The sequence below is a fragment of the Tupaia chinensis genome, unplaced genomic scaffold, assembly GCF_000334495.1.
Source record: "Tupaia chinensis unplaced genomic scaffold, TupChi_1.0 Scaffold000078_1, whole genome shotgun sequence".
Lineage (NCBI taxonomy): Eukaryota > Metazoa > Chordata > Mammalia > Scandentia > Tupaiidae > Tupaia > Tupaia belangeri.
Window position 1 is genome coordinate 8574054 of NW_006159539.1, and position 21915 is coordinate 8595968.

General features: G+C 44.8%; 1 non-coding gene and 1 pseudogene across 1 annotated transcript; both read left to right on the forward strand.

Annotated features, from left to right (window-relative positions):
* Nucleotides 1-16123: 16123 nt before the first annotated feature.
* LOC114006606 (U6 spliceosomal RNA) lies at nt 16124-16225 on the forward strand. The gene has a single exon (XR_003548321.1). It is a non-coding gene; the product is annotated as a U6 spliceosomal RNA (small nuclear RNA).
* A 4207-nt stretch (nt 16226-20432) lies between these two features.
* LOC106734080 (ribosome biogenesis protein NSA2 homolog pseudogene) lies at nt 20433-21216 on the forward strand (annotated as a pseudogene).
* Nucleotides 21217-21915: the final 699 nt, after the last annotated feature.

A 21915-nucleotide genomic window follows, 5' to 3' on the forward strand; every position in this document is an offset into this window, starting at 1 on the left:
TCTCAAATGTAATTGGTTAGAATTATAATCTTTCTTGATAGGAAGGAAGCCTCAATTGATTTCAGGAGGATTAAACTTCAGGAAAGGTTGGTCTCTAAGTTGGGGAAAACAAGATTTCTGTTCCATGCCCACAGAATGAGGGTTCCTGAAGTCACTCCCTGTGCCCTCGGTGGGAACAATAACCTTAGGCTTCTTTAGGAAACCACTCCTCTACGTTATTCTAGAAAGAGCAGCTCTGTTTGGGATTTCATTTGGAGAAAAAGACCTATAAATGAAACAAGGTTGAGTCAAATCCCCACATGGGAGAAAATATTTCAGGACTTGGAATGAGACTGTTCTTACCACTCAGTTCCATATTTTTTCTACACATTATTCAGAAGAAGTCAGAAGTAGCTAGCATGTGGCATCTTTTTAGCCATAGTAAATATTTCAGGAATGTGTAGATGTCCCATAAACCAATCAGGGTTTAGGACTCTTGGTTGAACAACTTGTGATTTGGTGTCAACTTTTCCACTGGGCTGGAACATATGAGGATGTGGGCCTGTCGACACCCATCTTGCTGTGAGAGAGGGCCTGACAAAGGAATGAGCCAAGAAGGGCCTTGATGAGTCATTTGAGTGCCCAGATCCAGCCATGCCTGAAGCCCATGCTGTTTTCTTATGCCTGTTGAGTTGAAAGTCCAAGTGCTGTTACCGATACATTCCTCACCAGAGACCTTCTCTTGGAACTGAGTGTCCGAGATGACAAGAATTCACATGAATACCCTTCCCCACCTTGTTCCACCCCAAGAATCAGTGCAAGCGCTATGAAAGATATTACGTTCTGACAGTTGTCATTGTCATATCATTAGTAATAATTTGCCGCTTTTTCTTTTTTCCTTTGGAAGATTCTTGAAAGTTAATCTAACCCAAAGCTCCATCTGATCCATCAGATCCCTCTCTAGCATGTCTATCAGGAAGCTTTCTGGCTTCTGCTGAAATTCCTCAAGGATCAGACAACTCGGTACTTGCTGAAGGAACGTGTCGTCCTCAGGCAGCTCTCACAAGGCTGGGTTAGCACCTGCTCAACTGCTGTTTTCTCCCGTAGTCCTGGGCTGACTGTAGACCACATCTAACCCTTCCTCCATGGGACGGGCTTTCATATTTTTGGAAATAGTTAAGTGTTCTCTCTCAACCACCAGGATCACCCCTATTTTTAAGCATACTCTAGAAGGGTTGTGAATTTGTTCATTTCAACTAGATTGCTTTCGTTCATGATTTCTTTCTTTTTCTTTATATGGTTTTTGCCATAGAACACATGCGCTCACTAGAGAGACAGAGAGACAGTGACAAGAAAAGTGAGGAATCGCCCCCCAGGGGGGATGGCCACATCACAATCCTTCTCCTCCATTCTCCTCCTGGGATCATGGGCACACACGCACACGCACCCGGTGTGATTTTCAAGCCACCAGGTCCAGGACTTGAACCACGGCCATGTGGGAGTCCAGTGTCTAGAGATGGAGAAAGGGGTCATGAGGTGAAGAATGAGTTGACTTCCAGAAGCTAGAAAAGGCAAGAGAATAGATTCCCCCCTGAAGCTGCCAGAGGAAGGCAACCCTGCCATGATTTTGGACTTCTGAGCTCCAGAACCGCTGTTTGCGCCCACAAACTCCATACTAATTTGTTCCAGCAGCAATAAGACACGAATAGAGTCACTTTCCTATTGATTTCTTATAATTATTTTAAAAACTTAGAAGGCACATGCATTCGCTAGAGAGAGACAGAGAGAGAGGAAAAATGAGAAAGCACCCTCCATGGGGGATTATCACGCCATAATCCCTTCTCCTCCATTTCTTCTTTCAGGATTTTGGACATGCCCACCTTCTAGCTGTGTCCCTCGCTCTGCCAGGTCTGGGGCTCAAACCACCCAGTTGACCATATGGGATCTAGCCACTCCAACCACCATGCCACTGGCTGGCCCTAAAGTCACTCTCTTGTTTCTTGTTGGTTTATGTTGACAATATTGTTGGGCTAGCAGGTGGCGTAGTGGTTAAGGCACTGGACTTCCACATGGCTAACCATGGTTCAAGTCCTGGACTTGGCAGCCTGACAATGAGGCTGGTGCCCAAGATCCCAGGAGGAGAATGGGGGCGAAGAGCTGTGGCATGGCCATTCCCTCTGGTTGGGGGAATTTCTCACTTTCCCTCTGTCTTTCTCTCTCTGGCTAGGGCATATGTCCTATGGTGAAAACCTAAATTAAAGAGAGAGAGAGAGAGAGAGAGAGAGAGAGAGTATTGTCACCTAAATCCAAGGGTTCTGCTTTGGGCAGGTTCTTCTGCTAGGCAGTGCCAATCCTTTCTTTAGTCATGTCGTTGGCTTTCAGAGCCTTAGTGGGGAGCTATCTGGATTTCTGTGCTGGAAGATCGGGGGCATCGGAGTCACCACCAAACATGACGTTGACCAAAGGGGGAGGGAGGGAGGGAGGGAGGGAGAGTGAAAGTAAGAAAGCCACCAGGTCTGGGAATTGAACCATTTGAACCATGGTTGGCCAGGTGGGAGTCCAGCACCCTTAACCACCATGCCACCAGCTGGCCCCCAAAGTACTTTAATACAAATGAACTCATCGACTCCTACTAGCATAGCGTTTGGTAAGTAGCAGGTGTTTTTTTTTATGAGCACGCCCTTTACTCACAACGAAAGGTGCTGGACTCCCACCTGACTGACCATGGTTCGAGTGTTGGACCTGGCAGCTTGAAACTCATAGCGGGTGCATGTGCATGAGTGCCCAAAATCCTCAGAGGAGAATGCGGGAGAAGGGATTCTGATGTGGCCATCCCCCCGGGGAGGGGTGGTTTCTCACTTTCTGTCTTTCTGATGAGTGCATGTGTCCTATAGCGAAAACTTCTCTCTCTCTAAAACAAAAGAAAACAAAACAACTTCTAAGGCTTCCTTGGGGCTGGTGTGGTGGTGGTTAAGACACTAGGCTCCCAGATGGCCCAACTATGGTTTAAATCCTAGACCTGTCAGCTTACTTTCTCACTTTCCCTCTCTCTGTAGCCAAATTGATGAAAAGTAATAAAAAGTAAATAATTCTTTTTTTTTTTTAATCTTCTAAAGCTTAGAAGATTTAAAACATTAATAAGGACACACAGACACACTCAGACCCACAAATAAGGTGCATATGTCCGTGGCTTCTCACCTGCACACACACACAGTGAATAATTCCTCTGAGTTCAATTCCTATGTTAGAAGAGATGGATTTATTCGCGCTGCAAAGGTAGTTTTTGCCTTTCTGTAAATCCTAGTACTGAAAGAGATCCAGGAAGCCCCTTGGTGGCCCAAAAAAACAACACAATGACTTGGCCACCACAATACACACAGATCTCATGCCTTAGCCATAACTCGCCCTTCCTGGCCTTGGGCTGAGTCTAGCCTAGGGCTTGAGGAAGCAGAAAATGCTAAGCGAAGCAGCCTAGAACTTTCTCTTTTTGCCAACTGCCCTGTAGCCTGCTTTTGAGAATTTCCACACACCCCCCTTCCTTGCTCCAGGGGCTTCATACTAGAACTCAGAGCCCAACTCTGGCGTCTAATCTGACTGCGGGGCCTTAAAGCATGCCAGGAGCCCTCAGGACCTAAATTTTCCTGGTCTGTACCAAGAGCCATGCCTGAAGGCCCAGTTCGTATCCATCTGGGCTTGCCTTCGGAAATCGTTTACAGGAACTCTCTGGGGAGGCCCTTTGAGCTTGGAAGACTGGACTTTTCTTTACCAATGGCTCCTGAGGGTTGAATTCAGAGCTGGGTACTTGGTAAAGATGTGCTGATGAATGGGGCTACAACACCCCATCACAAGCAATTTTCTATTTTGAAACAACTTTGTGAGAGACGTCCAGAATGCTGTTCTCTGGGTTTATTTTTATTGGAATTCAGGAATCAAACAATGTGCCGTCTGGTCCCAACGGCCTGGAAAGACAGCTCCCTTAAGCATTTCTTGCAGGCTACATTCTAAGTGAGCCTTAAGCAAACAAAGACCGAGGAAGCCTACCCCAGGTTAGAGATGAGTCCCCAGGGCCTACACGGTGCGTAGCCTCTTGGCTATGGTGTGCACTTTTCAGAACTGCTGGGGAAAGTTGTGTGTTGAGTTTTCTGACACTCCAAACCGCTACACGGAGCAGAATTGTGGTCTGTTCAGAGAATGGGTTATTGTTAGGGAAAAAGGCCCTGGGCCAGCCAGTGGCGTGGTGGTTGAGTAGTTGGATCCCACATGAATGACTCTGCAGTTCGAGTCCCAGATCCTGCAGATTAAAAAGCATGCTGGTGTGTGTGTGCGTGCATCCCCCAGATCCTAAGAGGAGCATGGAGGAGAATGGATTGCATCATGGCCATCCCCTCTGGGGGGGTGATTTCTCACTTTCCTTCTCTTTCTCCCTCTCTGTCTGATGAGACAGAGATTGTCTTAATCCTGATCAACCCCCAAAGACCTTGCCTTTCAACACCATAGCTGGATTAAATTTCCATCCTCTTAATCCTATCACAATCAAATCTCAACACGTAAATTTTGGGGGGACCATGGAGCAGTCTTTATCTTTCTACGGTCTTGTCTTTGGCAGATATTGAGGTACAGTTGTATAGGTAAGGTCTGTGGTTTTTATATCAGGGGAATCTATTCAAAATACCAACATCTTGGTCTTCTTGAATGAACAGAAACTAAATTTCTTGACCTGGGCTCTGAGCATAGCCAATTTTCTTAAAGCTTTTCAGGTGATTCTAAAGTATGGCCCAAGTTATTAGGTTGTTGGGTAAGTCAAGACATATTTTTCTGTTTTTCTACTAAAAAATGCATCATGACTTTCCCGACAACCTAATAGATACTCTGGAAGATGAATCTGAGGCTAATTCAATGCAAAATGATGCTCCCTATTGGCTAAGCAACCTATGAAACAGTTGAGCTAGAAAACTCCTAATAATTAAAAAACAAATAAAACACACAAAAATAATCCAAACAAAACCCTCCTCTCTCAGAGCTACAACTTATAAAGTTTAAATTTTAATAGGATTCTTGCTAAGTGTGGAAACTTTATCAATAGGTTTTCAGCTGCTTTCTTATTGAGATAGGAGTTAGACCCCGCTTACAGGTAGACAGAATAAGAGCCCCAAAAGAAAGTCACTGTTTTTCTTTTTAATGAAGTCTGTTTTCCCCCTATGATCTGGTTAATGTACACTATACACCCCTTTGGCATGTCCAAAAAAAGTATGACTTCAGGACCAGCAGTTGGCATAATGGCTGTCATTGGACTCCCATGTAGTCGACTGCAATTCGAGTCCCAGACCTGGTGGCTTAAACTCACATGGGGCGCATGTGCGTGCGTGCCCAAGATCCCAAGAGGAGAATGGAGAAGGGACTACAGCATGGCCATCCCCCCGGGGGTGGTGGTGATATCTCACTTTCTGGCTCTCTGTCTCTCTCTGTCTTTCTGGCGAGCGCACGCACCCTATAGCAAAAACCTCTCCACCAAAAAAAAAAAAAAGAAAAGAAAAGAAAAAGAAAAAGAAAACAGAAGTATGACTTCTTGCTGATAAGACAGTGGATAGGGCTATTGGGCACATAGAGACAGTAAAAATAAAGATGGAGTCACAGTGGCTCAATTTTCACAGCCAGAAGCTGGCTGCTTTGGGGTTCAAAGCAACTGTAGCTAAGGGTCCATAACAGTTTCTATTTAGTAACTATATTCTAAACAAGAAGTACAGAGTGCTCAAGTCTGCTGACCCCAAAGAAAATAGGGTAACAAATCTCTCAGATTATCATGTAATTATTTTCTAAGGCTTACTTCTCAGGGAGCCAGTCTGTTCCACCCACTTCCTTGTCGGAGAGGCAGCCCATAGCTCAGACCGCTAGATGAAACCCCTCACTTCCAGCTCCTCTTTGATAACCCATTCAGGACCCCTTCCTACCTGGGAGCTCTGTTTCTCCTTCCCTCAATAATCTGTGTCTGCATCTTTAATTCTTTAGGAGCATCAGACAAAATCTTGCACCGGTGTTGGGTCTGATCACACTGCATCATTACTTTATAAATAAAAAAACCCCAAATCAACATCTTGGTCCACATTAAGGTGATGTGTTCTTGTAGCACTATCCAAGAACATTCTGTCACCAGTTTACTTCAAAATGTTTAGAGAGGCTTTCTGTACTGCGTTCATGCTTGTACTTACACTTATTCTTGAACTTGATGATCTTAGCGAGATCATGCACGTCAAAATTATAGCACAGCTACTTCTTACCAACAGAAATTGACACCATGGCTATCAGTCGATCATTACTCACCAGAGATGATCGGCCTAATTTGGTTTTAGCAACACATCTGATCTCACTGTAGTTATGTCACTGTGGTTGAGCTAGTTTGGGTGAATTCCAGGAAGATCTTTCAGTTTCATGTCTGAATTTGCCAATTGGTTGTTTATATACCTGTCTTAGTTTTCACTGTGGCCATTTGTATCACTTTATTAATTCGCTGTTCTTAATTTCAAAAACCCAACAAATATTTATTTATTTTACATATTCAATCAACAAAACTAGTGGTATACTTTCTTGGCTCAGGCATGGTGCTAAGTCTGATCGGCAATTAGGCTTCCTCTTGCTTGCCAACTCTACTTGTTGATTTTATGGTGTTGAAAAGCATTCTGAATTACTGCTGAGGCTCTTTGGGAAGGAAAGTTGCGATCGATTAGTCATGTCTGTCACAGACATGGGAGGAGAGAACGGGGCTCTCATTGGCCAAATATTTGTCACTCTATGCGCAGGGCACAGGATATAAAAACAATTTGGCATTCACTCTAGCAGAAGAGACATAAAAAATAGGAAATCATGTGATACATTTTATGACATTAGTTTATAGGATGATTTCTAGAAACACAGAGGAGAAAGCTATTTGTACAGTTACAGTGTGGGCATGAAAAATGGTGATGGGGGATCAAGACACTATGAAGTTCTCATCCAAGAAGTATTTCAAGTGGATCAGGAAGGAATTATAGGAATTCAGCAGAAAATGGGAACAAGCATTATTTAAGTGTATACACACACACACACACACACACACACACACATATATATTTCCATCTGTTACTATCAAAGTAAACAAAATCAATGAACGTTATCAATACAGTTTAGACACATTCATTTTGGTGCCTAATATCAATCACCCCTATCTTGCATCTATTTGAGAGACATTCAAAACACCTTGCAAATTCTGGCCTGCTTTCATTTTCTCTTCTGTTTCATTTCATGATCTCGTTCTTCATTGGCTAAAGTGATGAGGTTTATGTATGTAAACAGAGACCACTGAGAAGCTGAGAACATGGCCTGAATGTAAACTCCCTTTACATTCAGATTACCTATATATTTAGCAGGAATAACTCAGATCTTATTATATATACCTATAATATATGTCCAACACACACACACACACACACACACACACACACACACCTATTTAGTTGTTGGAAAAGTCATGACACATTTTTTACATAGAAAAACACAGAAAAAAAAAGTCATGACTTTTCCAACAACCTAATATTAATACATTCTCTTTATAAAAGCAGCTAATTGTCCTTGGAATAACACAGTGGGCTGGAGGATCTTATAACGGTACATTCGCATCATGCCGTCTGGCAAGCCCCCAGAGCTTTCCCACTTCCCTATGAGGGAATGCTTCCTTTCTCCCTGCTGGCCTTTTCTCTGGTGTGGCCTCTGCCCTTGGGTGGGTCGCTGGGCTCCTTCCTCTGACTCAGCCTGTCTGCTTTTTGCCTTGGGGGAGCTGACACAGACCTGTTTTCCCCTCTTGGAACTCTGTAACCCAGGATGTCCTTAGGACCAAAGGAGGCTCTTTAGTCAAGGGAATCAAGGGGTGCCTTCTCATGGAGGACTTTCTTTGTTTTTTCCTTTTTTTCTTAAGAATTATTTAGCTATTTTTACTTAGTATTATTATTTAATTTGCTATAAGTCACGTGTGCTCAGCAGAGAGAGACAGAGAAAGAGAGAGGGAGGGGAGAAGGAGAGAAAGTAAGAAAGCAAGTTACTAGGTCTGGGACTCAAATCACAGATTTTTTTTTCCCATAGGGCACATGCTCTCACGAGAGAGAGAGAGAGAGAGAGAGAAAGAGAAAGTGAGAAATCGCCCCCCTAAAAGTGATGGCTATGTCACAATTCCTTCTCCTCCATTTTCTTTCTGGGATTTTGGACATGCACACAACATGTGTCTGGTGTGAATTTCAAGCCACCAGGTTTAGGACTCACACCACGAACAACCATGTGGGAGACCAGAGCCTTAACCACCATGCCACCTGCTGGTCCCCATGGAGGTCTTTCTTGCCACCTGAATTTAAGTTGCAGGTACCCCATCCCACCCTGTCACTCCCAGTTCCTTTTTTCACTGAATCTACTGGTGCCTTGCTTTTGGACTTCCCAGCCTCCAGAACAGTCAGAAATAAATTTCTGTTACTCATAAGCCTCCACTCTATGGTATTTCCCCCTTGTATGTGTCACTAGTGTGCTGCAGACTTCACTTTATCTTGTTGATTTTTTTGTTTCTGTTTCTTTCTTTAAAGCATGTCAGAACCCAAGACTGGTACCTTTATTTACCAAGTTCTCTGTTTTATCTTTGCTTCTGAGAACACAGTAGACATATATTTGAATCAATGAGAGAACATATTGGTGTTACTTACATGTGTTGCATAAGTAACTGAGACCCAACTATACCCACACTTCATATATACAACTTGTAAATTTATATCAGTTGTGTTTTCTATATTGTAAACAATCTTTAACATAGCTCCAACTTTATCTTATCATTTTAGGTTGTGAATATGTGCTGTAGTCTAAATGTTTTCTGGCTCTCTGCCTCAAATTCCTGTGTTGAAATCCCAACTCTCAAGGTGATGGATGGTATTAAGGAATGGGGTCTTTGGGAAGTAATTAGGTCTTGAGGGTGGAACCTCCCTGAATGTGATTAATGACACAGTGAGAAAGTGTCTATGAACCAGGAAAGGGCTCTTACCAGATGCTGAATCTACTGTTGCCTTGATGTTGGACTTCCCAACCTCCAGAACAGTCAGAAAAATTTATGTTATTTATAAGCCACCAGTCTATGGTATTTTGTTATAGCAGCCAACTGAACTAAGACAATATGCTATACAACATTCCTGTTCCTAGGTGGTTTCAATCTTTTGCTATTCTAAGTCCGTCATGAGCCTTTTGTTCTAAGTTTTTTCTTCTGGACAAAAGAACTTCAACAAGTTCATGGGAAATTAGAACTGAAGTACATGTTTGAACTCCATGCTTCGTTTTCTCCGTGGACTTTTTCTTTTTTTTTTTTTTTTTTTGAAGGTTTTTGACATAAGGCATGTGTGCTCACTAGAGGGAGACAGAAAAAGACAGAGAGAGGGAAAGTGAGAAATCACACCCTAAGGCATATGGCCATGTCGTGATCCCTTCCTTTTCATTCTCCTTTCAGGATCTTGGGCATGCACACACACACGCCCCTGGTGTGATTTTTCAAATCACCAGTCTAGGACTCAAAGCATGCAGTCAGACATGTGGGACCCAGGGCCTTCACTTCCACACCACCTGCTGGGCTCTCCATATAGTTTTTGAAAACCACTCATTTTCCAGAAGTGGTGTTACTGGGTGAAAGGGTGTGAACGGTTGAGTTCTAGATCCACAGGTGAAGCTGTGGAGCCTCATTCTGAGGTAGGCCTGCTTCTTTTTGTCATCTTACTAGGTAAGGACTGTTCTCTCAATTTTTTTTTTTTGAGAGGTTTTTGCTATAGGGTATGTGCTCTCGCCAGAAAGATAGAGAGACAGAAAGGGGGAAACCCCCCCTCAGGGAGAATGGCCACACCGCAATCCCTTCTCCATTCTCCTCTCGGGATCTTGGGCACACACACACACATGCCTGGCATGAGTTTAAGGCACTGGGTCTGGGAATTGAACTGCGGTCGATTACGTGGGAGTCCAGCGACATAGCCATTACTCTAACTGCTGGTCCCTTCTGCTCTCAACGTTTGAGAGGCACTAAGCCTACGGAGACTGCGAAAGGGTCTGTGATGAATCATTGAGTGTACTAAAGGCAGCGCCGAGGAGTGCGGGCCTAGGGCCATGATGTGAGTGACAGTGAGTGGAAGGAGGGGCTGGAATGTGGCACTGGACTGGAATGACGTCATGGGGTGGAATGAGTTCCTGTGCTCATGAAGAACTGGCTTTGGGGTTGCAATGGGTCTCAAACATCTCAGAGTCCTGAAAGAGCACTAGCTATGGACCAGAACACTTCAGTTCCAATCCTGCCCTTTCACTGACCAGCTCTATGACCCTGAGCAGTGAGTGACTCAGCCTCTGTGAGTCCCTGTGTCCTCTCTGTAATGTGGGAGTAATATTGTCCGTGAGGGGGCTGGTAGGTGGCAAAGTGGCTAAAGTGCTGGACTCCCACATGTTCGACCATGGTTCAAGTCCCAGACCTGGAGCCCTGCTTTCTCACATTCTGTCAAATGCAAAAATAATAATATTAAATAAAATTAAATAAAATAATTCTGGAAAAAAAAAAAAACTATGCCCATGGGAACATTGGGGAGGACTCCTTCCTAACATTTGGCTCTGCCTGTCTAAATAAAGGCCCTGTTTCTCTTCCTAAGGAAGACCCACTTCCCTACAGTGCAGTGAGAAGGTGAGTTGGGGCCTGAATTCTCTCTTACCCAATTCTATCAGCCCCAGGTTCAAGGATCTCAGAAGAAATTCTACTGATTCTGGGTCTGAGCTTTCTTTCTTTCTTCTTCCCTCCTCTGTCTCCTACTCTGAGTCTTGTGAGAGAAGAAACATTCCTTTACCCCCTCTGGGTGTCCTGAAATGCCCACAAAGGGCAGGGTGTGCATAGGGCACGGGGTGGCGGGCCTGGCCAGTGTCTGCGTCAGCAGCTGAGGGTCTGCAGGTGAACACAGCCAGTTGACCTCCCAGGACTGTCAACATGCTCAAAAAGCCTAGAGACTTGTTGATGAAGCTGGACACACTACTATTCTTAGTGGTGAGTTGTCATCCAGGCCTTTTGAAAACCACTCAGCCAGGATCTAAAAATACTTTAGAGAGTGACAACCAGTTCTGGCCAGAGCCTGGCCCTGGAGCCTGGTTTGGGAAGAACTTAGTGGCGAAGGGCACAGTGTGTCCGTGGGAGCTGGCAAGACCACAGAGCACAAACACTTCTCTGTATCTATGACTATTATTTCTTGTCATTGAAAATAAAAATCACAAATGTTTCACAGGAAGAGAAATAGGATGCTTAGAGACCATGTCCAACGTAGCAGACACTGTTCTAAGTCACTGTGTACATCATACGTTTGGATCCTACAGTGACCCTAAGGAGTGGGTAATGACATCACTGCCATTTACAGATGAGGCAACTGAGTCATAGAGACGAGGAATTTGGGTCACTCTAGCCAGCCTGAAGACAGAGCCTGATTATGTAGAATGGCCTGCAAGTGGCCTTCAGTTTCCACTCTCCCTACTTTGGCAGCTCTGAGTTGCTTGGTATTGTTTTCCTAGTTATTAACAAGCTAGTTATTTCCCAGCTCCTCCAGGGAAAGTCTTGGTTGCTGGACCTCGCAGGAAAAACCCTCGGTCGTGACTAGACCGGGTTTCTCTGTGGAATGTATGCCTCCTGTTCAGTTGAGGACAATGGTCAGTGTTAATGACGCCCGTTTCAATTTGTATAGACATGGTGCTCTCCTCCCATTGGCCAGAAGAAAGAGGCAAATAGCCACGCTGCTCATGGATTGGCTCAACACCAGACAGCACCATTCCCTGTGGATAATTAACACAGATACCTGGACATGGGTTGTATTGTTTTATTTCTATCTATTCATTCATTACTTTTTTTTCTAGTTGCCAGGTGGACTGCGCACTCATGAGAGAGAGAGAGAGAGAGAGGAAGAGAGAGAGAGACCATCTGATGGAGAGTGGCCATGCTATAATCCCTTCTCCTCCATTTCTCCACTCTTTGGGATTTGGAGCACACATACACCTGGCGTATTTTCCAGACTGTGAACCCACCAGAGCTGGTCCTGTGGAATCCAGCTTCCTTAACCACTAGGCCATGGGGCCAGCCCAGACTTTTTATTTTAAAACCATGTTGAACATGTTGTAGGCTTTATCTTTATTTGGGTCAATTATTTTTCCCACCTGTATGCTGGGCATCTAGTGTGATAGAAAGCTCAAAAGCTTTAGGGGTGCAGCCAATGTGAGTTCGAGTCTCATGAAAGCCCCAGATGACACAGTTACTGTGTGGGCATTTTCATTACTGTCCTTTTTTTTTTTTTTTTAATAATTATTTTATTTCTGGGGCTGGCAGGTGGCATAGTGGTTAAGGATACTAGACTCGTGCATGGCTGGCTGCAGTTGTTTTTGTCTTACCTCCTAAACTCTTCCTCACACTGAGACCCTGCGATGCGAGCTTCCCTGGAGACGGCTTTGTTGCTGTTACCAGAATTAATGACATATTTCTCTCTCTCACCAGAGAGAGGCGGAGACAGAGGGAAAGTGTGAAAGCACCACCCACAGAGGATGGTCACATGGCAATCTCTTCTCCTCTATCTCCCTCCTTTCAGGATTTTGGGTACACACGCACACCCCTACCTGGTTTGTTTCTCATGCAGGACTCAAACCATGCAGTTGGCCATGTAGGGTCCAGCTGCCTTCACCACCACACCACCAGATGGTCCTGCCATGTAATATTTTGGAGTAGATTTCATCAACTAGGTTTTTGTGTTGATTACAGATTTTTTTCTATGAGTTGTTAAAAAATATAACATTGTAATAGAAGAAATACTGCACTGAGACATGTCAACTTCCAATGGAGAACACTGATCAGGGAAGCTTCAGTTTTCAATTTATTCAAGGATAAACAACATACATTTTATATTAAATGTCTCATAAGCTAATGGGCTTATAATGATGAAAACATAAAGTCTTCATCTAAAAGGATGTACGCTATGTTACCAAAGATAAGCAAGTTAGCAGTGTTGCGAACAATCACTAAGAGAGGTCCTTGAACAATTTGGGGGATAAAATATATCCCCCCCCCAAAACAAAAAACAAAAAACAAAAAAACCCAGCTATATTTCTAATTCTAGCAATGACTGCATTTTACTCCTTCAGGGATTTAAAAGCATCCATTCTGTAACAAAATGTTATTTATAATATATATATATGATATCTATCTATCTAACATTATATTATATATAGTGGGGGTTTCTAGGGAACCACACAGCAGGAGGTGAGTGACAGGCAAGTGAGGGAAGTCCATCTGCATTTACGACCCCTCGACCCCTCGCCCTCACTCTCATTATCACCTCCTGTCAGGTTAAGGGTGGTATTAGATTCCCAGAGGGGCTTGAACCCTCTTGCGAATTGCTCATGCCAGGGATCTAGATTGAGAGTTCTCATAAATCACCACCTCCTTCTCCCTGGAAAATTTGTCACCCACAAAACTGGTCCCTGGTGCCAAACAGGTTGGGGACTGCTGGTCTAAAGAATACTGACTTAACTGGCCGAACGTAACCTCTGGTTGTTCTCTGCATATCAGTCAAGGTGAATTCTTCACAAGCCCCTTTCCTCACTGGGGACCCATCCAGACCCTGAAAAACTGGAACAAGTTGTTCTTAATAACCTCCATCAGGGCAGGGCTGGAAACGGGGGAGAGGGCAGTGTTCGTGGGCCTCGCTGTGTAGGGCACCGCAGGGTAGTCTGCTTTGGAACGTCCACCACTCCCTGTCTTGTGCCATCCGGAAGCGCCTCTCTGCACAAGCTCTCACCTGCTCTGACCTCTCACTCCTCAAACTGAACTGCCTCAAATGCAAGCTCTCGGGATGACCCTGCAGAACAGGACAGAGACCAGGCTAGCCTGTTCCAGAAAGAGGAAAGGAACATTGCACAAGTCCAGAAGGAAGCAAGGTGCTAGCTGAAAGAGGGCAAAAGATGTAGACACCTTCCAGATCCCCTGGGTGTGTCAGCAACCATGACACAATGCCTGTTTCTGGGTGACTTTGAAGGTTCCTTTCCCAGGAGGTAGGAGAAAATCTCCAAAATAAAATTATTTAATGTTAAACAGTTTATGTATCAATGACCTCTTTCTTACATGAACCTCCAGAGCCAAAACATGAAAAGCACGGATTTGTTCAGGACATTTAGGTAACTCACACATTAAAGTGTTACAATAGTTGGAAATCGTCACAAAGCAGCCATCTATTTCTCATCTTATCTATTCCCTTGGCACCTTCAAGAGATTATTTTCTTTTAGATTTTTTTTTTTTAAAGAGAGATTTTTGCTATCAGGTGCATGCGTTCGCCAGAGGGACAGAGAGACAGAAAGTGAGAAAACACCCTCCAGGGGGAATGGCCATGCCACAATCCCATCTGCTCCATTCTCCTCTTGAGATTTTGGGCATGCACACACTCCCAGTGTGAGTTTTAAGTTGCCGGGTCTGAGACTCAAACCACAGTTGACTACATGGAAGTCCAGCAATGTAACCATTATGTCACTTGGCTGGTACCTCTTAGTGTTTGCTACACAGCATCTGCATGAGAGAGGGAGAGAGAGAGAGAGAGGGAGAGAGAGAGAGAGAGAGAGAGAGAGAGACCGACCACCTCCTGAAGGGATAGCTACACAACAATCCCTTTTTTTATTCTCCTCTCAGGATATTGGACATGCCTACACGTGCACCTGGCATGGTTTTCAAGCTGCCATTTCTGGGACTTGAACTGCAGTGTCAGCCCTATGGGATTCAGCTGTCTTAACCCCCACTCCACTGGCTGGCCCTCTTTAAGTGATTTATTATCTACTTAGAAAATGTATGTGGTGAGACATGAGAAGACCAATGAAGTAGAGCCATGACAAGCCATGGAGAACCCTGGTCCATCCATCTGTCCATCTGGCCTTCCTTCTTTCTTGTCCTCTGACAGAAGGTACACGCACACAACAGAGAAAGCCGGAAAAGGCATCTCCTCTCAAACAGGTCCTGGTCACACCGCAATCCCCTTTCCTCCATGCCTCCTTCTGGTCAGGATTCTGTGTCCATGTGCCTGGTATGTTTTCCAAACTGCTGTGGACTGGGATTCGAACCATGGTCAGCCATATGGGATTCAGCTTCCTACGTGCAGAGCTTAACCACTTTGCGACGGGGCCAGCCTGACTCTAGTCCTTCTTATCCCATCGCTGGCTTCTGTGTTCCATCTTTCGTTGTGCTGTGTATGCCTTCCTCATCTCTCATCTTCATCTCTATCACCCCACAGGAAAAGACATTTAAAATAAGATTCAGAGACCTGCAGATGGTGTGGAAATTGGAGACACTGTATGGTTGGAGTCTTGAACTTAGTGGCTCGAAAATATTGCCAGGCGTATGTGTGCGTGTGTGTGTGTGTGTGTGTGCCCAAAATCCCAAGAGGAGAATGGCAGAGAAGGGACTGCAGCGTGGCCATTCCCTTCCTCCCCCTCTCTCTTTGTCTCTCTCTAGCGAGTACATGTACCCTAGAGCAAAACTATAAATAAATAAATAAGTAAGATTCAGACATTTTGGTGAAAGGGTTTGTTTATCCTGGCAGGTTGCTGATTCCTATGTCTAAGACAAAAGAAAAAGAGGCTTTAAACTGGTACAAAATATCTGGGAAGTTTTCCTAGATGTCAAGTAGCTCTCTCCTTATACCACATAAATGAGTTAAGGTAGAGAAATCAGAAACATGCAGCTTAAATTTCACTTAAAACCCACACGCAACTTTAGAGTGTTGGGAAAAGATGCCTGGGGCCAGACCCGAGGTGGGTTATGAACAGAACTGAGACAGGCAGGGTAAAGACAGAAAAGAATAGGGACAACCAGGGGGTATCCACTCATTCTTTACCAAGGCTCTGGGGTCCTAGGTCCCTCCTAGGATGATTTAAGTCAGACCCTGTATAAAAGAAATTATCCAGGGGCCAGCAGGTGGCGTGGTGGTTGGGGCACTGGACTCCCACCTGGCCTACTGTGGTTTGAGCCCTAGGCCTGGTGGCTAGGTGATTTCTCACTTTCTCTCTCTCTCTGATGAGCATACATGCTCTATAGATAATTTAAAAATATTCATAGTGCTCGCTTTGGCAGCACATAGACTAAAACTGGAACAGAGAAGATTAGCATGGCCCTTGCACAAGGATGACATGCAAATTCATGAAGTGTTCCCTATTTTTTCACAAAAATGAGGGCTCCATGTACCGAAGGGGCTACTGTCAGCAACAGCCTCAGACAGCCTCTGAGCTCTTCCCTCTGTCCTTGTGACCTAGACCACTTAGACCACTCAACCTGGAGTCCCAAGCCACGTCCAGTCATTAAAGCTCTATTTGGGGTTGTTACAATAATAATAAAAATAACAATAATACTAATACTAATGTGGGGCCAATAGGTGGTATAGTGGTTAAGGTGCTGGACTCCCACATGGTCAACCACAGTTCGAATCCCAGGCCCGGCAGCTTGAAACTCCTGACAGGCACATGGGTGTGCATGCCCAAAATCCCAAGAGGAGGATGGAGGAGAAGGGACAGCAGTACGGCCATCCTCCCTAGAGGGTAATTTCTCACTTTCTTTCTCTTTGTCTATTTAATGAGTACACACACCCCATAGCAAAAAATCAGTCTCATAATAATAATAATAGTAATAATAATAAATTAAATTAAATAATTTGTTTTATAAAAGGAATTATCCACGGGAACCAGCAGTTAGGTAATGGCTATGTCGCTGGACTCCCACGTAGTCGACCGCGGTTCGTGTCCCGGACCCGGTGGCTTAAAACTCACGCAGGGTGCGTGTGCGTGCGTGCCCAAGATCCCGAGAGGAGAATGGAGGAGAAGGGATTGCGGTGTGACCATCCCCCCTGGTGGGTGATTTCTCGCTTTCTGTCTCTATATCTCTGTCTGTCTGGCGAGCGCACGCGTCCTACAGTGAAAATCTCTAAAAAAAAAAAAAAAAAAGGAATTATCCAGAAACACACGCCAGAAGGACTTCGGTACACCAGGTTTCCCAAACCCTGTGTGAAGCACAGGGAGACTGTCTCTGGGGACATTCTGGTCACATAGGCAGAGCTAGCTTGAAGGCAGACATATGCTTCTAAGCACCCAGCCTGGTGGCAGTAATTAGCCGAGGGACAGAGCCCGTCTTCACTGGTGTTATGCGAGGATCTCAGAGAATTCTCCTGATAGCCCAGTCTCCCGCTTGGGACTCAAGCCAGGAACCTGAAAGCCAGCCTTCACACCCGCCCACCTCACCTCTCCCAGTCCATCAGCTATTGATTATTGATTTAATCCAGCGGATTCTACTCACTGAAGGTCCCTGCTTCCCTTCATGCTCACTGTCGCTCCTCCAGGTCAGGCCACCGTCACCTCTTACTAGATTGGTGATCTCCCACTCCAACCTTGCTTCCCTTTGGTTCATTTCTACGGACACATGGCGTGAGGTTTCCAGAGCCCACCTGTTCCTAGGATCACCTCCTTGACCCCTCGAGGGTCGCTTAGATATTTGCAAATTCCTCACATGATGGACATAGACCCCAAAGGTCTGGCCCCTTCCTGCTTTTATATCTCTGGACAACCTGTTCCCCCTCTTCACCTCCATTACCCTTCTGTCCCCCAATAGTTGTGAACCATTCTGAACTGCTTATAGCCAGCTCCTAGCTGGGGGAACTTGGGGAAGCCTGTTAACTTCCCTGTGCCTCAGTTTCTTCACGTATAGAATGAGAATAACAGCAGTCGTGCACGGGAGGTTACAGGTGTAGGGTTACTGTAAGCACAGTGCCTGGCGAGGAGCCAGATGTTGACGGACCTCTGTGTACACAGGATCTCGTGCCTCCATCTCCCTGTCACTTCCTCCGCTTCACTCCAGCTCCACCCCTGAGGTCTCAGCTAAACCGTCAACTCCACAATAGCAACTTCTCACCTGGAAACCCACATCTCCCTCTGGCCAGCACCCTCTGCATGGTGCATGGTGCTTTGGTAGTGTGGCGATCGCCATTACTGCAAATGAGCCACCATGGATGTCGTTGTGCTCGTCAGCATCCGTCTATCCCCGCATCAGACTAAGTTCTTGAGAGCAGGGACCATTCCTCGGGTCCCTTGACCGTCTGATATCAATAAATACTAGATGATATGAAAGAAAAAGAAAACGGGCTTACCTAAAGAGATTGTGTCGCTCTCTAAGAGGATGCTTACGGACACAGGGAAGGTTATATATAATGTCTTTTCATAAATTCATACACGATTATTCTTTTTAATTAACTAACTAAATAATTAATTAATTTTTTGCCAGAGGGCACAATTCATACACGATTATTCTTTTTAATTAACTAATTAATTAATTATTTTTTTGTCAGAGGGGACATGCAGGAGAGAAACAGAGAGAGGGAAGGAGAAATCACCTCCCATGGGGGATGGCTATGCCACAGACCCCTTGAGATCTGCTCTTGGGAGTTTGGGCATGCACACACACATGCTTGGCGTGTTTTTCAGGCCACCAGGCCTGGGACTTGAATCTCCAAGTTGGTCATGTGGGATCCAGTGCCTTAACCACTATGCCACCTGCTGGTCTCTGATTATTATTATTATTATTTTTTTGGAGGTTTTTGCTATAGGGCGCGTGCGCTCGACATACAGACAGAGACATAGAGACAGAAAGCGAGAAATCACCCCCCAGGGGGGATGGTCATGCCACAATCCCTTCTCCTCCATTCTCCTCTCAGGATCTTGGGCACACACGCACATGTGCCCGGCGTGAGTTTTAAGCCACCGGGTCCGGGATGTGAACTGCGGTCGACTACATGGGAGTCCAGCGACATAGCCATTACGCCAACTGCTGGTTCCCTGATTATTAGTTTTGATTAGTCAAAGTTAAAACAAGTCTGCAAAGTTGACATTTGATGAAAACCGTTAGCGTCTGAGATATTCTTTGCTCTGGAACGCAGAACGATCAGGCGCTTCAAAGTGTCATTGCAAGGTTGTTGGGCTGTCTGGGTTAGACCTCTGTCCTTGCCTCTTCCCCTCCCTTCCCAACCACTTCCTGCCTCAGTGGGTGTCCTGGAATCCATGCCAACTGTGGCTGGAATGCCAAGGTTCCCACAGCGCCGCTTGCGTTTCTCCTGGGTGCCGAGAGCAGCTGGGAAAATGTGCTCTGCACTTAGGTCTCATGTGGTTGTGGCTGTTTGGACACAGGGTGGTGTCCCAGGGAGGAGGTAGTTTCTCCCGCCCTGGACCAGCTGTGGCAGTATTTGACATGGCTGAAGGATGCCGTCACTCTAGTTGGCCATGGCTCATTAAAATGCCTGGGCTTGCTGGGGACTGGATTTCCAAATCTGAGCTGCTCATGGAGCCACAGGAAAAGATTGGGGTGGGTCTTGTCTTGTCCGTGGTCCTAGGAGGTGGGGAAAGGAGGAAGGTGTGTCCTGCAAAGGGTTGTTTCCTAAAAGTTTGCACCTGGAACTCTCTTCTGGGCACATAGAGTCTGTCATTTCTTCTTTCTTATTCTGTGAGATTTTGTTTTGGTCTTGTTTTGTTTTTCAAATGTTTTTGCCACAGGGCATGTATGCTCGCTGAAAAGAGACAGAGCGGGACAGTGAAAGGCAAAGCGAGAAACTCACACACACAGCGTGAGTTTCAAGCCTCTGTGTCCAGGACTAGAACTGTGGTCAGCCATGTGGGAAGATAGTGCCTGAATCACTACACCACCTGCTGGCCCCATAGTTTGTCATTTTCTTGTATGTGACATGCTACGAATATTGAAGTTAATAATTTTAAAACCTGGGCCAGCAGCTACTGTGGTGGTTAAGGTGCCGACTCACACATGGCCAATCGCGATTCGAGTCCTGGACCTGGCAGCTTGCTTTCTCTCTTTCTTTCTCTTTCTGTTTGGTGAGCATTTGTGCCCTATAGGAAATTTTAAAAAAATTAATAAAGTAATTCTATGTTTTATTTATTTATTGAAGAAGTTTTTTGCTATAGGGCATGTGGGCTTGACAGAAAGACAGAGACAGAAAGACAGAAAGTGAGAAATCACCCCCAGAGGGGATGGCCACACCGCAATCCCTTCTCCTCCATTCTCTTCTCAGGATCTTGGGCACGCATACACACACGTGCCTGGAGTGTGTTTAAGCCACCGGGTCCGGGATTCGAACTGCAGTTGACTACACGAGAGTCCAGCAACACAGCCATTATGCTAACTGCTGGTCCCAAAATAATTCTTTAAAAAATAATTTTTCAACTGATTTTTCTATTTAATAAGTGCTGCATGCCATTTAATGTACAAATGAATGATGTAAGAAAAGCATGATTTGCTGCTTGTTGGTCTCTGAGACCCGAAAGTTGACAACTTCTTTGCGTCCGGGAGGCTGCTCCCGGTGACTCTGCAGCCATCAGCATGCCACAGAACAAATATATTGAATTACATCATAAATGCTATGGATACTGTTTGGATTACTATGAGAAAAAGAGAAAGAAGGAAAGCCGGGAGGCTCATGAACGTTCGAAGAAGGCAAAAAAAGATGACTGGTCTGAAAGCTAAGCTCTGTCATCAACAGCGCCATGCTGAGAAAATACAAATGGACAAGACCATCAGGATGCATGAAAAGAGGAACTCCAAACAGAAGAAGGATGAAAAGGCTCCACGAGGAGCAGCACCTGCCTATCTGTTGGACAGAGAAGGAATGTCCTGAGCTAAAGTACTTTCCAATACGATTAAATGAAAATGCAAAGAGAAAGCTAGAAAACGGGAAGTCCCTCTACCCAAAGTTTGATACCAGGCAGAAACAGAAGTATTAAAAGTTACTCGAACAGGAAAGAGAAAGAAGAAGGCATGGAAGAGGAAGGCTACAAAAATCTGCTTTGCTGGAGATGGCTTTACTCGAAAGCTACCTAAATATGAAAGAGTCATTAGGCCAATGGGCTTACGTTTCAAGGAAGTGCACGTAACACATCCCGAACTGAAAGCCACCGTTTGCCTGCCAATACCTGGTGTAAAGAAGAATCCCTCATCCCCACTGTATACAACTTTGGGTGTCATCACCAAAGGCACCGTCATTGAGCTGAACATGAGCGAGTTGGGCCTTGTGACACAAGGAGGCAAGATTATTTGGGGGAAATATGTCCAAGTTACCATCACTCCTGAAAATGACAGATGCATAAATGCTATCTTACTGGTTTGATAGCAGTTGCATCCAAGTAACTCCTTGTAATTTTGAAGATGATACACCATCTGGAAAACCACCATGACTGATGTTTCTGAACATAGCCGGCCTTACATGTCTGCACTCATCAACAGCTTAGTTATTAAACTGCACGAAAACATTAAAGGGGCCTGCTTTTACAATTAAAAAAAAAAGAAAAGCATGATTTGTCAACAACTATATTTCCAATTATGTAGCTTATTATATTCGGTTGAAAAATACTTTTAAAATGCAGATGGAGATTTAATTATGTATGAACACTGAAAAAAGCAAAATCTGCCTTTCATGATCTAATATTTGAAGTTCCAGCATCTTAGGCTTAAAAATCGACTGGATGATTGGTGTGAATTTTGAGATATATTTCTAAGAGTTGATATAAAAGAGAATATTTAGGTCATTTACATTTATTTCTCCCAAATATTCTATTGTAAGAGTGGACAGCTTCATTCCCAGGGGAAGACAAAGCAAATTGGATATAATTCTTGTAGTTTTCTCTCTTCAATACTGGTTTCTGAAATGTTGGTGATAAATAGCTTGAGAGGCAACTACGGCTTTTGATCAGATACATGAAATTTGGAGATTAGGCTCAGAAAGTCTGGAATGATCATTTTTAAGCTCCTCCTTGGGAAGGCAGCTTCTAAGAGGACTCCTTACCCCTTCAGCGTAGGCTGGACTTAG